The 8,863-nt window shown below is 45.0% G+C and overlaps 1 protein-coding gene across 1 annotated transcript in view; it reads left to right on the top strand.

The window, feature by feature from the left end:
- Positions 1–623: 623 nt before the first annotated feature.
- FOXN3 (forkhead box N3) overlaps positions 624–8,863 on the top strand; it is a 157,794-nt gene continuing 149,554 nt past the window's right edge. The window contains exon 1 of the mRNA XM_057384688.1: positions 624–740. The gene's annotated coding sequence lies outside the window, so the exon portion shown is untranslated. The remainder of the gene's footprint in view (positions 741–8,863) is intronic.

Raw genomic sequence — 8,863 nt, 5'->3', positions numbered from 1 at the left:
ACAAGCTGGGGAGATGCAGGCAGGAGAAGCAAGGCATAAGCAAAATCAGAATTWGTGATTTTAGTCTAGTGAAATACCTCAAAGAGCTTGATTTGTTTGAAGAAGTCACTGAGATGAGTAGAAAGTGCACTGCACTGTATTTATGCGAGGTGCAGTGAAAGGCAGACATTGACCTCTATTTGATGTTTCTGAGTTAGTCATCTTTCCTCTGTTTGGTTTGTATCAGTAACAAGCTTTCAAGTTGGTTTCTTCATATTTTGGCTGGTTTTGTTGGTTTTTTTTTTTTGCTTGATTTGGCATGAAGTTTCAGTCTTAAAATATGAGTTCCAGCATGAAGTGTTGTTTTATTTATGGGTCCTGTCCTGCAATTTACCCAGTGCAGACTTGCAGCCTCCTTCTCCAATTCACTATCCTTCCATGGATGGCAGGGCTGGGGCTGCAGCTCATAGGAGTGTGGCACTGTGATGCTTGCCAGTTCTTGCAACAACTGTTGCTAATTGCTGCCATGCTGTTTAAACTAATTGTCTTTATTACTCTTAGCATCATTAATACAATTTTGTTATGGAAACCCATTCCACTTAAACAAGGTAAAGTAAAGTTTACTATTCCTGACAGATGTTGGCAGCTTTGGAACAATGCAGGACACGCTGATTGCATCTGTGCAGTGCCACTGGCTTGGAAGAAGGTTCACCAAAGCAGACGAGTCCTGCYGCTCACCCTGCGGATGATAAATGCCAGAGGTAACCTTGATAACAGCATGTTTCAGGTGACAGTCCTGCCCAAAGCCTGGGGTTCCCTGCTGGCAGGTCCTTGCTCATGGCTGCACAAGTTGAATTCCATCAGTTTTCACATCCCCAGCAAATGAACCGGTGAGATAGAAGTTGCTGCTATGGATGGCTTGGTGCAAACCACCTTCAGGACTTTKTATTATTAAAAAGTGCAGGGTCTTGGAGATCGTCAGCTGCTACATGTTAGCGCTGAGGGTGGTTGTGTGTGCCCTCAAGTTGAAAGCAGAGGATGAAACTGCAGGACAGCCACAAAAAAGCACATTTCTCTCTCAGCTGAGCAGTGGCCAAATCCTGACCCGTGCCTATACCTCTTATCWACCCTATATGGCAGGAACTCTTATAGGGTTTAGCAGCAGAATAGCATGGGCTGTTTTGATAATTCACCAGAGATAACAGAATGCCTAAATAAATCCTGTTAGATGCTTAAATAACTATTTCATCCTGCTGTTCCTRTAGGCAGATACCAGAGTTTATAATTCACTGTTTATAATTCATGATCCTTTCTTTCACTTTTTTGCATTCCAACTTGCAGTATTTTAACTAGCTAGAAATTATGGAAGGGGACTAAGGAATGTAGTGACATAATAGTCATACAGAATAAAGTTAGCAGATAGTTAGGTGTTGGAAACCATGGACCTAAGAAGGTTCAGTTATTTCCTTAATACTGATAGTTAACTGGACATAAGAAAGTGGAAATTCTTGAATGTTCACTGCTTTCCTGTTAAAAAAYAGTCAGATCATGGGAGGGTGCATGTCTCCTGTACCTTGCTATGCGGCAACAGTTAAGGGTAAAACTCCCCAAACACCCTACCCCTATTACCAGCCCTGCTGGATAACCTGCTGGGCCCAGCCACGAGCACCACACTTCTAAGGCCAGAGCAGCTTGTAGACTACAACTGAAATGTCTACGACTACTACTATTACTCCTCCTCCTCCTAGTTCGAGTGACTGAAGCTGAGCCTGGCTGTGGGATGGGTAAGGCTGCAGGAAGCTGGCTGAGGTGTGGTTCCCTCCTGAATGCAGGCATGGGCCAGCGGTGGGAGCTGGGGACAGCTGTGAGCACCATGGAGAGAACCCAGGTGAGGGCAGCTGGGTTGTTGGAAGGGGAAAAGATATTTTTATTCCAGCAGCTGAAACCCTTTTGTATTTTGGTTTCTCTTAGCAGCTATTTATCCAAAACATTTGGGAGAAAAGCTGTCTCTTTATTAAATATTTAACACCCTTGCCTTCAGCTGTGGGCTGAGAAAGCTCCCAATCCACATGTGAGTCACCAAGAACTCCTCCGACAGAAGCAGAGGAATTCCAGACTGGAGATTTCTAGCGGGAAAAAAAAGTTTGCTGATTTGGAAAATGTCCAAAATGGTTCACATCTCTTGTATATCCTTAAATGAGCACAGCAGTCAGTCTGGTGTGTATGTGGACAAGGARTCACAGAGTCCCAGATCTGAAGTGAGAGAGAGGCTCTCAATATGCCAGGGAGCATCACACCCTATATAATAGAAATGAGGGGTACACCCAGTAACCGGTCTTTTATTAAATGCTGTCTGCATTTGGATCCTGGCRCGTCAGAGGTGACAAGATGTAGATCGCTGCTTTCCTTAGTAGTTTGTTCCGTGGGTGAATTAGTGCCAGTTTAAATCAGCTTTCACCTCCAGCCATCCGTTAGCACACATCTCTGTGCAAAGCCAGGACATCCGTGGTTTGGCGGTGCCCCTCTCCCTCAGGATGACAGTTTGGGATTCACGTTCAGAGAGCAGGAGTGCAGGCTGCTGCAAAAAGAGCGTATGGTAACAAATGGTGCGATAAGAATGAGTTGTGATAACAAAAAAGGTCACGGCTATCCTAGCACTGCTGGTGGTGAGTGCTGTGCTTACATGTGCCATGCAGGCATGGAGCGTGTGATTGACTCYGCTTTTTATTTCTATTGAAGCGACAGGAGCTGAATGAATAAAAGAAGATGAAACTTTTTTGGCACTTCTCTCCCTTTGGCCAAATTATTTTATGAACATCCCAATGAATTTTTCAGCTGCATAGATAAGTGTCAGTCTCTGTCCCATAGCTAATTACAGAGGCATCTCCAGCAGTGGTTTTACACCTCTTTCCACTGTGGACCACTTAAAAATTTTTAGTGGTAATGTGGGTTCCTCGTATAGCAAACTTATACCTCCTGACAAGAGGTTTACTCCTTCCATTACTATTTGCAGATACTTAAATGGAGTTCACAGTATGTAWCAGTATTTTCACTGGTTGCAAACCATCGGCCTGTGACACAGGTACTTTCTGTGCACTCTGAGATCACTGCTACAGGGAAGACACAGACACTAAACATTTTTTTAGGTCGTGTGCTTTAAAGCAACTTCTTGTAGCTTATGTGCCTGATTCTGATTTGAAAGCAATGTTTCTWTATTGTCTTGTTTTGAGCTTTTTACTAATTTAGGACTGTGAAAGGAAGATCCTTTTTATTCTGACTGTTGAGTTTAGAAGTGCCAACCTTATAGCCTCACCACCTAGCCCTGCGTGGTGTCTGCTGGAAGGTGAGGGGTGACACCAGTAGCATGCATTAATAACACGTCCTCAGTTGAGCAGCACTGACTGGCCAACATATTCTTTTGCAAGTCACTTGGCTCCTTTGACCAGGAATTCTGCCTTGTGCAGAGTGGAACCTGCACAGCTGCCTTTTGGGTAGAAAAGTTTAATGGATATGACTCTTTCTGTAGCTGGCCTGTGCTGTGTCTTCCTATCTGAGAGGAGTGAGTGAGGTTATCAAAAGTCAGTTTGAACATTAAAGACTGAAAGCAGTCAGATTTAATGGGCATTCTGCAAATAACTGGAAACGAGATGATCAGGAGATGGTTTRTACCAGCATTATGGAAAATATTAAGACCTTTTTAAAAATTCATTGGTCAGATGTGCTGCAGTGTGTACTGAACATGTGTATCAGGACTCCTTACCAGGAGTTGGTGTGGCCATCCATCCCTGTGTGCCTGAGCTGGCTGACACAGCTGGCAACGCCATTGCTCAGATTGCCCAATACTGCARTCGCCAACTCCTTGATGAAAGGCGGGTTCATGTATCAGATTGTTGAGTGTTAGGGGTAGGGGATTAGATTTGCAGTGTAATCTTTCTGTAACATGCCTCTTGATCCAGAAACTGTGCTTTATAAAAGAGCTCTTTTCTCTCTGACATTGTGGAGGCCTGCTCAGGGACGACTATCTTCTACCTTCATTTGGAGATAGTGAGGCTGCTACTGACCTGATGTGAAGGTCACAGCTGCACCAGGCAAAATTAGTTCTGTGCAGGACAGTTAAGTAGATTGGATTTTCTCAGTTGTAGCTGATTTGCTTTCATCTGGGTTCCTCTTGCAAAACCATTTAAAGTCCATTCCCCTCTGCCCCCCACTGCCTATTTATGGGAAAAGATTGGAAGGGAGATGTTTCTGCCTGGGCTCTAATTCTCCTTCAAGCCCTATTCTCCTATCTTGCCAAGGAGGTGTCCACAGAGGCTGGGGCAGGCTGTTGTAATCACTCTGGAGCCTTGGGTTGTATTTCATCCCGTCATGAATGTTGTAGGGCCAGTCGGGATAGTCTTCCCTTGTGCCAACTATCTGTACCTTTGCACTATCTGCTTTGGATCCAGCACCCTGCTGGGACCCTTCTGCAGATTCTTGGTAATGTCCCTGCAAGTGTAACTGAGCCCCTTTTCAGCCCAGCTTTTTTCCAGAACCTGATGATGCCAGTTGATTTGGGTCAAAATGCATCAAAGGCCACGCTTCTAATCAAGGAGAAAACTTCTGAATTGAGTACCAGATTTGTCCAGTTAAGTCTGGACACTAGGAAACCTGTCAGCCACCTGGCTGTGCTGGCAAAACGTTACACTGGTTGTGCGTGGGAAGCCTGTTCCTTGTGAGCGTGGTGAGGTACGAGAGGGAGAGTGATTTTCACCCGGCCGCATTTGCCTTCAATGGCATTGCCAACGGGATGTAATTATGGTGGATCTTTGCCTGCTGCCTCAGTTTGCAAAGCAACCACGGATGGAAAAGACCTCTTGTTTCTAGGCATCCTCCTGTTTTCAATCCCTTTTATTGTAAGGTGTGATGAAACCTGAAGTCTGCAGAAGTTTTTGCCTGGTGCATTTGGGAAGATATAACTGGAGGTTGTGGCAGACAACTGACAGAGCTCTGCGACTCTGCTAGAGTGATAGGTTCTGCGATCCCAGTTCATCTCCACAGTGTGAATAGGGAAAATTGGTAAATTTGCTTGAGGGCCTGGCAGGGGCATGTGGTGTGAAGGGGATAGTTCCTACTTTGCAAAGTCACCTTCAGCCTCTCAAAAATCTGTGCTGCCTGGGACTATATGGGAAAAGGGAGTATGGAGATAATTGCAGTAAAGGAGAGCTATTCTGTGGTATGTTCCCACCTGCCCAAAACTGTAGCTGATCAGAGTTTAAAGGAAATGAGCTTTAACTGCTCCCAGAGCTTCATGTCTCTCCTCTCTGGATACCAGAACTGAGAGAACTGGAGGAACTGAGAGGGCCATGGAGAGCAGCTCTGTCTCCCAGTTCAGGTGTGCCAAGCAGGTCCGCTTGACCTGGTTGCTCTGATCAGCTGTATTAACACAGAGCCCATCTAAATCTGGGTCTGTGGCATTCTGCACACTGGCCTGGAACTGATGGCTGGAATGTCCCAGTGTAGAAACTGTTGAAAGAGAGAAGCACTAAAACAAGATTTTTGTATTTCATTTTCTTTTCTAGAAGCTTTGGTAACTACCATTGTCCTGTGCTGCACTGAAAACATGCAATAATCCCCATTTGTCTTTGGCATTTTCTCTTGATTTTCTCTTTTTATTGGCATCTCCTTTGATGTTGTGCAGTATGTCCTATACTGGACTGCAGGTATAAATATTGGTTTGGGGTTGGGATTTTAAGTCAACATGCATTTGGGAAAGGTATTAGCAACTGTCGAGGGGACAGTGTGCAGCATGTGAACATGCAGTAGTTGGAAACATCAGCATCCTTTGTGTCTGTTTCAGAATGAGTCTGAAGCATGAGGATTTTAGGTTTTCTATTCAGACAGTATTACATTAGGAATATGAAGTATTTGACAGTTCTCTTAGATTTACTCTTTCAGTGTCAAAATGTGTCACATCTGGTATTAATTGGTGGAAAATTATGGCTCTAATTTACCAATTTGATTGTCTGGGAAAACTGAAGAGAGTGTAACATAATAAATGAATGCCTATTAATCTTTAAAATTTGGCTGTTTACTGTCTGCTAAAATGGCCTTATGTGGTGCTGTAAACAGCTTTCCAGAAATATTGTTATTGGGGGAGAGGAATTGCTACCAGGGAGGGTCGTGGCCAAAACGTTTCAGTGTCACTAAGGGGAGGATAGAGAAGTCCAAGGACCAGTGCTGGCTTGGACACGTCCCTGAGGAAGAATCTCCTCCAGGGAGGAAGGAGGCTGCCATTCATTAACAACACTCTGGGGGTGCAGGTGCAGCATCTCCATTCCCATGTGGCATTCCCAGTTCCAGCCTGCCCTGTGCTTTCCTGGGTGTGGGGCAGAAGGAGCAACCCGTGGACATGGCCTTTGCTCTTCTCTTTCCCTTCACCAGGGGCTGTTACCTCCACGTGGGTTTCTTCCCCAGGGCACAGGCCACCGCTTCACTGGTGCCCAGCACAAATGAGTGGATTTGTCCACAGTAATCATTTTAATCGTTATTAATGAGYATTAATTTCCAGCCAGAGCTCTCCAAAAGCCCTGTTTTTTTCAAACTTGCTGACCCAGGAGCATAGGCAGAAGAAGTAGGGTTGTTCTTCCTGGGTTTGTAACTGAAACAGTTTGTCTCACAGGCAGCGTGTGCATCAAACCCAGAGCACAGATGCACTTTGGCAAGGCACTGTCACTCTGTCCTGACAGCCCCAGCTCTAACGAGACAGATCTCCATTGCCTTTGCAACCGAGAGGCAGGCAGAGCAGAGGAAGCTGGTGGCAGCACACTCTTACTTGGGCACTGTATGTGGATGGTGACAGGCTCAATAGCTTTTCTATCAAAAGACACCCATGTGTTCGTGAAAATACAGTTTTGGAGGATCAAATACCAGGTGCTTATTTTAGTAGCAGAAAGCCCTGCAACATGCCAACTCTGGAATAAGCTGATTCTGAAAGCTGACATATTCTGTATGATTATTCCAGTATACACCATCTGTCAGTAGCATATCCAAATATTTATGTATTTTGATTATTACAACTGTTACGAGGGTACTGAAGCTCATAAATAATTTCATTTTCAGCAATCATTTTATTACTCTTCCATGGTTTGATAGTGACATTTTGCATGTGCCCGTTCAGACTGACACAAGGAAGAGTCGCAGCATGGCTGTGCAAGTGACAGCCTTCTCACAAAAAGTCTGTGTCCAGGGGATGCCTGAGTCCATGTCCTCCCTGGGTCTGCGCCAGTTCCCACTCCCTTCATCTCCTTGGGCTTCAGACTGCGCTGCGCTTCCATTCAACTCCATCCTGCCTTGTCAAGCGACTGCGTTTAGGTTGGCAAATGATATAATGTGACTAATTATGTTTAATGCAGATAATGTCTTATAATCAAAATAAAGAGTGGATTGCAAACAGATCCTTAAAGGGCACCAGGCACAGAATTGACGCTGTATTTATTACCGATAGCATCGCTGAAGTGCTAACAGCTGCTCAGCTCCAGCAAGTGCGGCCCCTTTGCAGAGTTTTCCAGAAGAAGGGCTAAGTGTATCAGAAGCACATTACTGCTGATAATAGTAATTAGTTCAGTAGAGCTCAAAATGTTTTGTAAAATATTATTATCCTGATTCTGCTGCTCTGCAAACCGTGGCAGAGAAACAGCCTCCTTGGCTCAGAGGAGTCACTGCTGGCTGTGGGGATGGCCCTGGCTCTGGTGCAGCGCTGCTGCCCTCTCCTTGGACCACATTGCTCTCTCCAGCTGAGTCTAGAAATCTAAGGGATGTGCCTTCTCTATTTCTGCCTTCATTTTCACCAGTGTTAGCAAAGAGACTTCAGTAGATGGAGAAATGCACTGATGTGGAAGTAGATTTGGGTGTTAGGTTTTTGAAAAGCCATTGTTAAGCTGAAAAAGGAAACCACAAGCTGTAAAGGTTGACAAAGCTCCTCTATAAGGGACTCTTATTTTGCTGCGTACATTTGTTTTCTCTTGCTAACTAAAGGGATAAAGTGTATTCTAGGTTTCAGAGAGAGATGGCTGATTAATCTGTCTGCCAGGTACATATGGAAATAAATTAGCAAATGGTGCATCTGGGATTAGACTACAGCAGAGATGATAAATTATTGCCGTCTTCCATGGCTGTATTACTGAAGCTTCACCGGGTTCCCGGTACTCAGTTACTTGCTATTCACACGATATTACCATGGCTGTGGGGTGGAAAGCCTCTATATTTGATGCAATTTGCTGTGATATGCTGGTTTGAGAACCGATCTGTCCAGACCCATAAGGATATGCCGTATACTTTGATTAAGTAAAAGCAAAGAGATTTGATTTGTTCTTCTGCTCTGCATGAAATTCTGCTGGTTTCTGAGGACAGGAAGGAGAAAGGCAAAAACCTGCAAGAGGTTTTTCCACTAYCTGCAGTCACCCTCCACCCTTTATCCCAAATAACAGAGCTATCTGTGCTAGCACAAAGTTGTGAGGCCCTGGAAGAGAGCATTCTCGGGCCTAAACCTCTCCCACACCCCTGGCTTGACCCAGATGTAGTTCCAGATTGCACAACTCCTGTTTATCTCTGAGATCAAGAGTGAGATGAAACACCATGGGGGCAGGTGGTGTTTGCATTGAATGCTGATACAGACTTCTCAGCTGTGTCTCTGCTCCTGCTGCATTTTTCATGTCTGTTTAAACTGATGTATAGCTGATGGGCTGGCAGCTGAGACATACCAGCAATGCCTGCAACAAGACACGCAAGTGCAGTAAATGTGACAGCAGACACGTGGTGTGCTGCCTTTCTGGAGGAAGAAAGGGTCATGCAGAGTTTCTCATCCTGTCTGTGGCRCACACCAGCTGTGGTGCAGAGGTGCCAGATG

The sequence above is a fragment of the Malurus melanocephalus genome, unplaced genomic scaffold (genome assembly GCF_030028575.1).
Source record: "Malurus melanocephalus ecotype Western Australia unplaced genomic scaffold, MMel_1.1 scaffold_0, whole genome shotgun sequence".
NCBI lineage: Eukaryota > Metazoa > Chordata > Aves > Passeriformes > Maluridae > Malurus > Malurus melanocephalus.
Note: the sequence above shows the minus strand (reverse complement) of the source record. Positions and strands in the feature narration are given on the sequence as shown.